The sequence below is a fragment of the Triturus cristatus genome, chromosome 3_1 (genome assembly GCF_964204655.1).
Source record: "Triturus cristatus chromosome 3_1, aTriCri1.1, whole genome shotgun sequence".
Taxonomy (NCBI): Eukaryota; Metazoa; Chordata; class Amphibia; order Caudata; family Salamandridae; genus Triturus; species Triturus cristatus.
This window is the reverse complement of record NC_140583.1, coordinates 1156768921-1156777416: the sequence shown is the minus strand read 5'-3', so window position 1 is coordinate 1156777416 and position 8496 is coordinate 1156768921.

Genomic DNA, 8496 nt, shown 5'->3' with positions numbered 1-8496 from the left:
AGACGAAATTCTTGTGAGAAAGGTCATTGACTATTCTTTGGTTAGCGAAGCGGACAATGGTGGTATTTTTGTGTTGTTACTAACAAATTTGTAAATTCGAAAAGCCTAAAAAAACTTACCGAGATAATTTTGTAAAGGAGGGGTCAACAGGAGCAGGAGTAAGAGCAGCGGCTGCTGTCGTCAGAAAGACCGCGCTGGGATTGGCCAGTTGGTTAGAAGCGTAGATGCTCCTGATTGGTGCATTAGTGTACGCCGCGCTAGGAGTGGAGAATTACAGGGTGACGTAGACGCTCCGGGTTGGTGCGTTATTGTGAGTCGCGCTGGGATTGGAGAATTGCAGAAGTGACGTAGACGCTCCAGATTGGTGCGTTAGTGTGAGTCGCTTTGGGATTGGTCAAGAACAACAGTACAGTCGTAAGGAGAGACTAGCGATACACGGAAGGCAGAAAAGATGTATTACGATCACCAGAAAAAGAGAAAAAGTCCTGGTTTGGGAGAATTAAAAAGTGGTTTAAAAAGGACAAACCGATTGTGACTAGGGAAGGACAATTACTTCCTCCACCGAAAACCCCTGCATCCTTTATGGTTGCAAAATACGGATATCATACTTGTATTTGGTTAGATAATTGGGTAAAATATACCAAGAACGACGGAGTCTTGGCGTTTCCTGAGCATGGTTCATTTAATTTAGCAGTTTTGAGAAATTTGAGAGAGAAAATGATGAATCTAGAACCGAGACCTAGACCAACACAATTTGAAGCATTAACAGATTGGGAAGATGAGATGCATGATCGAGAGAGACAGAGGAGTGGTGGAAGATATAGGTATATGTTTGGTAGATCATATGGACATGAGAATCATGATGACAGAATGAGAAGGTGGCAGAATGAGAGTATGACTGAAGGTCCGTTTCCCGTAAGAACTGCTGAAGAAATTGGAGGTAGAAAATGCACTGAAAAAAAGACATGATGTTGAATCAAGAGGGTATAGAGTGAATGAATCGGAGGATGATGTTCTTGATGATATGTTTTATAAAAATCCACCTCCGTATCAACCAGAATCAGAAATGTTGACACCAAGTGCCCCAATGAGAGAAACTTTACGAATCATAAAGTCAGAACCAGAGTCACAAGATCTAGAGAAAAATAATTCCATTAGAGAGGTAGAGAGAAAATCAGAAGGGGAAGCAAATGGTGAAAATTCGGCAGAATTAGCGAAAACAACCTTAGAATTAACTGAGAAGATAAGAGAATTTACAAAAAATCTGGACGCTGTGACTGTTCCAGTGACTATAGGCCCTGTGATGCCTATTTTTGATAAACAGAAAGATAGCGAACATTGGTTAACAGTTCCTTATAATAGCAATAAACAGTCTGAGAAGCCCAAACAGAACCTAAATGAAAATCCATGGAGGCAGACAATGAATATGATTGAACCAAATGTTTCGAGTAACCCATTTAAAGGCCCAAATATAGCAGAAAGACATACAATGACAATGGAGTCAATATTAGAGACAGAAAGGGTTTCAGAGCGAAGTAATGTAGACAAACCAGTAGGTCCATCTACAGAAGAATTAAGTGAATGGTTGAGAAGCTTGCAGAGAAAAGACAAATAATCCCAATCAATAGATGTGGCCAAATTACGAATGGTATTGGAAGAATTAATAGTAGGGACTATCCCCACAGAGAAATAAAAAACTTATCAGGATGAGGAATTACTATTTTTGTGCAAGAGTGCAACATGGAGAGCGAAAAATCTGCACAAAAGACTAGAAGAAGTAGCAAATGAAATGGGTATAGATATTGAAAAGGTAAAAGCTTTACAAAAACCATTTCGAACAGATTTTACTGAAAATGATATTGAAAATTTGAACACCACAGGACGGATAAGTCAGATTAAGGAAATAATTATCTTGTTGAGAAAATGGGGAGATGTGGATAAATGGAGACCGAAAACGAGATGATGCCCCAGATAAAACGTTTACAGCATTCCCTGTAAGAGAAAAGGAAAAAGTTGTAACAGAATGCCTCATGAGAGAAATTCCAGGAGCAGGATATGTACATGTTCCATGGACAAGGCCGGATATTTTGTCATTTACAAATGATTTCCCTCGACTACGCGAAAGGCCTGTCGAGTGGTATAGGCAAGTGGACAGATTTGTGAAGTTGTCTAAAGTATTATGGATTGATCTGAATAGTCTATTTAACATAATAGTACCAGCAGATCTATGGACAGAGTGCAAGCTCATGATAAATTGGCCAACTCAGGAATACTCTAGAGATCCGAAAACAGGAGCTCCTGATCCAGAGGTTATGAAGAAATATGAACAGGTTATTGCCTTTCTGAAAAATAAAGTACCTCCTAAAGAAACAGATTGGGTGAAAATTGACAGAACTCATCAGGAAAGCAAAGAGTCAGTACATGCATATTACGAAAGGCTGATTTTGGCCTTTAAACAGTTCAGTGGTGATGAAAATTTGAGTGAAAAGGATTTAAGTCATTTTGTATACAGATTTGTATATGGTCTACGTCCAGAGATTAGCGAAATGATAAAACAAGATACTGTAGATTGGCAAAATAAGAAGATAGATTAAGTATTGAGACATGCAAAATATTTCAGTGATGAGATTGAAGCAAAACAGCGAAAATTAAAAAAACAAAAGCTATGTGGGCACAAGTAAAAGTAGCAGAGAAGCAGGAAGCTCAATTAGCGGAACAAGCGACTAATACAGGTCCGAGACAAAAATTCATTCCTGGGAAAGGTAAGGGAAATTTTAATATAGAAGAAGCTAAAAAGAAATTCCCATGTCATAATTGCGGTAGGATTGGGCATTGGAAACCAGAGTGTAAATTTCCCCCAAGTACTAACAATGAAAATGCATCATTGAATCCACAGGTGCAGAATGAGGTGAGTGGTCAACCGCAGTGACAGCAGCAGGTTGTTCACCAACAGAATCAGGTGCCAAAACCACCTTTTCCACAAAGCAAAAACTCACAGAAATACAGTGTTGAGACAGGATTCTACAATGAAGAACAGGTAAATAAGCTGCCGCGCGCTAGCGCTGTTTCGCAGTTTTGGCTACAACGCGATGAGAGTGATTCAGAAGAGGGTTATTGACGGTGCCGAAGGGAGGAAGAAGAGTGCGTACTTGGCGCAACTCTAGAAGTAGACCAGACAAGCCCATTTGTAGATGGGAAGATAAATAATGAAAGTGTTACTTTCCTAGTTGATACTGGTGCTACTCGATCAACTGTTAGGTCAGCTGATGTTAAGAACCTTCCTCTCTCGGATGAAACAATCCAAGTAGTTGGTGTATCCAACAGACAAATTAAAACTTACCTTACAGAACCAGTGAAAGTTAGCATAGGGAAATTTTCCGAAATGCACCGCTTTGTCGTGTGCGATAACAGTCCTGTGAATTTGTTAGGTAGGGATTTGCTGTGCAAAATGAATTGCACTATATTCTGTACTCCTGATGGGATAGCCTTTGAGACCCCTGATGAAGATGTGTTGTATAAAATGACTATGGCAAACAGGGAGAAGGAGGTTACTGAAGCCTATGCTGCATTTAACCCTGATGAATTACCTAAGGAATTGAAACAGTCTGTGAAAGCAGAAGTTTGGGATTTCACAGGAGAAGATGTGGGACTAATGAGAAAAGTAGATCCAGTAAAAATAACAGTGAAAGAAGGCGTAAGCTATCCAAATGTCCCTCAATATAAATTGACACCTGAAATAATTGAAGGAGTTACTCCTGTGATTGAAAAAATGATAAAACAAGGCATTCTGAGAGAAATAATGAGTAGTCCATGTAATTCACCGATTATGGGACTGAAAAAGCCTAATGGAAAGTTCAGAATAGTGCAAGATTTGAGAAAGATAAACAAAATTGTTGTATCTTGCTGTCCTATTGTACCAAATCCATCTGTGATTTTGTATCAAATTCTCCATGATGCAGAATGGTATACAGTGATTGACCTATGCCATGCTTTCTTTTCCATCCCATTGCACCACGACAGCCAGCACATGTTTGCTTTTCATTTTGGCGAGCGTATTTTGGCTTGGTACCGAATTCCACAGGGGTATACAGAAAGTCCCTCAATATTTAATCAGCTATTGAAGAAGTCTTTAGAAAGCCTAAAATGCCTGAAAATTCAGTGCTAGTCCACTACATCGACAAACTCCTTGTGGCGCTGAAAACTCGTGAAGCTTGTGAACTAGACACTATAGCCTTGCTGAATCATCTGGCAGATGGAGGACTTAAAGTGTCACCATCAAAATTACAATTTTGCAAGAAAGAAGTACAATATTTAGGCCACAATATTGAAAAAGGACTGAGGAAGATAATAGACAGAATAAGGATCATTAAAGGAATGAGAGCTCCCATGACTCAAAGAGAGGTAAGAATGTTTCTTGGAATGGTTGGATACTGTCGTCAGTGGATCATCAATTTCTTATTGATTGCAAAGCCTTTGGTAAGATTCGCAAGAAGTGATGTGAGAGATCCCATTGATTTGAACAAAGAAGAATTGGCAGCTTTTAAACGATTGAGAGATGGATTATGTGAAGCACCTGCATTAGGTATGCCGGATTATGAGAAAGAGTTTGAGCTGTACTACAGTGAGAGGAATGGATGTGCACTCTCTGTTCTAATACAGAAGCATGGAAAACTGAGGAGACCAATTGCATATTTCTCATCAAAGCTAGACCCAGTAGCTGTAGCCCTATCTGGGTGTTTGAAAGCAGTGGCTGCTACCTGTCGGAGTTTGGAACAAAGTTAAGGAATTGTAATGGGATATCCTGTAAAAGTGTTTGTACCTCATGATGTGGCAATCCTTTTAACAAGGAGTCACACTCAGTATAAGACACATAGTCAGCTGACTAAGTATGAGAAAGTCATATTAGGTGCAACGAATGCAAGTCTGGTGAGATGCTTGAATGTAAATCCTTCAACATTGCTGCCTGATGCTGAGAACGTAGGAGTCAGAGATGAAGCAGATCACGACTGTCTGGATCTACTCGATTTCTGTACCAAACCACGACCTGACATAAAAGATGTATGTAGGAAGGTGGAATCTGACTATATGGTTGCCCCCAACTTTTTGCCTGGTATTTGAATGGTTTTTGACTAGTCTGGCTGGGATCCTGCTATCCAGGACCCCAGCCTAACTGCTTCCTCCCTAAAAATGATATGAGTACCCTAGGTACCTTCCAATTGGATACTGAGGACACCCTACCAGCCCCTTGTAGATGGTACCCTAGGTACCCAGGGCATGGGTCCCTCAGATGCCTACCAGGGGCTGCAGCACTTATTGTGCCACCCCTGGGACAGCCATACCAAATGACACCACCAGACCACTACTGTAGTCTGGGTAAGGTGGTGCTTGCACCCCTTACAGGGATATAGGTAGCCTGTATCCCACTTAATACAACACATATATCCTCATAGGTCACCCCTAGAGCTGGCCCTGCTAATCCTACAAGGCAGGGTGCTGAGATATGTGTGAGGGGGGACCCCTACCTGAGTAGGGCCCCTCTGCAACCTTTGTAAAATCATTACTGGGTTGTTTGTAGTGTAGCCATACCATATACTCTTAACCGCATTATAAGTCTATTGCGATAGCGTGATAACTTGAGAATGCCTACACAGAACCATATCGTGTTTGGTGTCAAACATGTAGGAATCATACCCCCAATCCAGCCATGGGACTGAGGGCATGATTCCCCCCTGCTAGAGGGGCGATATGGGAAAAGCGGCAGAATTTAGACACCAATTTAAAAGTGCACGCGAAGTACAAAACGGATGCTACCCGCCACCCACACGACTCTGGCTGCCTGTTGCTGGGCAGAACTCCAGCCACGGCAGCTGGACAATAGGGATCCTGTTGCAGGGAGGTGTTCCCACCTCCCCAGACAGACTATGTGGATTGGAACTGGGTGGGTGCACCATAGGATACCTTTCAGAGTTGCATGTAGGCTTCTCCAGTGCCTACATTCTGCATACACCGCCTGGAACCGGTTTAGGGGCATCCTGTCCCCTGCCCTGGCGGGAAACACACAAAGGGGAAAGGGTGTAGCCACCCTTTCCCGCCTGACCTCTCATTGGTGGACCCTGATCTGGACACTCCCCTAATCTTTGGATAAAGGTGAATACTGGGTCCCCAGAGCCTCAGATTATTCTTGAACTTCACAGTCTTGACCTTCGACTTGCTGCCGCACAGCTACCTGAAGAAATCTCCCTTGGGGTAAAGGAGTTATCCCCCCCGCTTGGCAGGCACCTGAAACACTGCAAGTGACCCGGTTGGAACCTCGCTGCTCCTTCGGACATCGACAACCCTTTCCTACCTTGAGGTGGGTTTCCAAGCATCCCAGAGGCCAGTGAGTGTGCACAGCAAAGCTCTGCACCGTGGACCCCGTGGGTGCCGAGATCCCCAATACCCCAGGACCCCGGCCACCTCTTGCACAGCACTCAACCCCGACGAGTGGGGAAGTTGTGCTTTGGCCCATTATTGAGCCAACCTCTCTGTAGCCACTGCGCCAAAGATCGACGCCCTACCCCGCTCCGGCGACCCGTGGGCGCACCTTTACGCACGCCAAATTGGTCCCTTGTCTCTCGACTTGTGGGCCCTAGCGGAGGACAATCTTCGATCCCAAGAGTTCCCCTGGTTGCTCCAGGCCTGCTCTTCCCTCTCCTCGCTGGAGACCTCGCTCAGACCTCGTGGGTCTGCACCAGTAGCTGCTTTGTGTTTCTTGCGTGGGTTGCGGTTGCCAAGGCTTAGTGGATCCAATCCGGACACTAACACCGCAGCGACCCTCATCCTTCGTGGGACAGTCGCCCTCCAGAAGCTGGCCTTCCTTGAAGCCTCCTGGACCCCGTGGCTGACGATCCAAGCTACACCTCTTCCACCTGGAAGCACCCGACATTGAAGGGCTCCTTCTCTTCAGCCCCCTGGTCACTGTGCCGTGACCCAGACTCTGTCCCCTCTGCTTTCAGGTCCTTCTCTACAAGATCTACATTTTCATTCTTCATGACAACGACGACGCTTGTGGCTAGCAGCAGTTCTTCACGTTTTGCCATTGAAAATCAGCCCGCGACCCGACATCGAAAACGACCTATGCACCCGGCTTCCCTGGGGCAGGTAACAGTGGTACCTCGGTACTCTCGTGGGTGTGGGCCCTTCAAAAGCTTAACTCTAAAGTGTTGAACTTGAACTCCTGCTAGAAGTGTTTTTAAACTTGTAAAATCAAACTGCGACATTCTCCATAGGCTATAATAGAAATCCCGACAGTAACTTCAATCACTGCACGCGTCTCCTGTGGGTCCCCTTCCTCACTACCTTGGGTGGTTTAACAAGGGGCCAGCGACCCTAAATGCCCTAGGCATTGTCTGTAGAATTGTCGTGGTTCTTATACCACTTTTTTGATATACGGTTTGGTCCCCCCCTGGGGCCTTGTGATTCCAGTGCTATTTATTGTAACTATCAATGCTTGTTTGAATTGTATCTTCACCTCTAGCCTCATAAAGAGACTAGTGGGGTTATTCCTAGAATAAATACATATATTATATATATATACCTGTGTGGACTACTCTTTCATTTAGTTATTCAAGAGGTTATCTATGGTAAAACAATAAGCTTAACACTCCTTCAAGACTTAGCCTGAAGGCTGCTCTCCACAGCTACCACTAGGATAGCTTTCTTTAAAGGTTGTCTTTAACCTATCACCTTAAGAGTCGAATTGGACTGGTGCAAGGTGGCCACTATAACTTGTGACCAGCATATGCCAGGCCAACTTCTCACAATGTACCTTTACCAGAAAGTGATTTTGTCATGTTTGTAGATGGGTCTTGTCTGAGAATGTCAAGAATTCCTGTCATACAAGGGAAACACGCCCTTATGTAAACAGGAGAGCTGTTACATAACTCAAGGAAAACACGCCCTTATGTAAACAGGAGAGCTGTTACATAACTCAAGGGAAACACGCCCTTATGTAAACAGGAGAGCTGTTACATAACTCAAGGAAACACGCCCTTATGTAAACAGGAGAGCTGTTACATAACTCAAGGAAAACACGCCCTATAAAGGGAGGAACCGGGAGGTACAACGCTGTCGGATATTGTGTTCACACCGACGTACCTGCTTCGTGAAGAGCAGTGTTCCGGAGTGGTGCTCCAGTAAGGCAAGAACGGAGGTAGGTCGAGTCGTTACTCCCTGGGCCGTGTCTTGCCCCATCGTCACCTGTGAAGGACCCGGAAGCTCTACCGGTCAACCATTGAGCTTCGCTTTTTGACTCGGCTGAGTCCAAGCGCAGTGGCGCTTTTGCTGGTTGGAGTCGTAACTCCCAGCCCGACCAGAGACACAGGGACTGCCAGCTGTAACGCACACCAGGAGGTGTTTGCCGCGTTACAGACTCGGAAGTCCACAGGATCGATCGAGCGGCTGCTCTCGGTTCAGTCTTCTTCCTTGTGATTGGGGTATCGGTGACGCATCACCAGG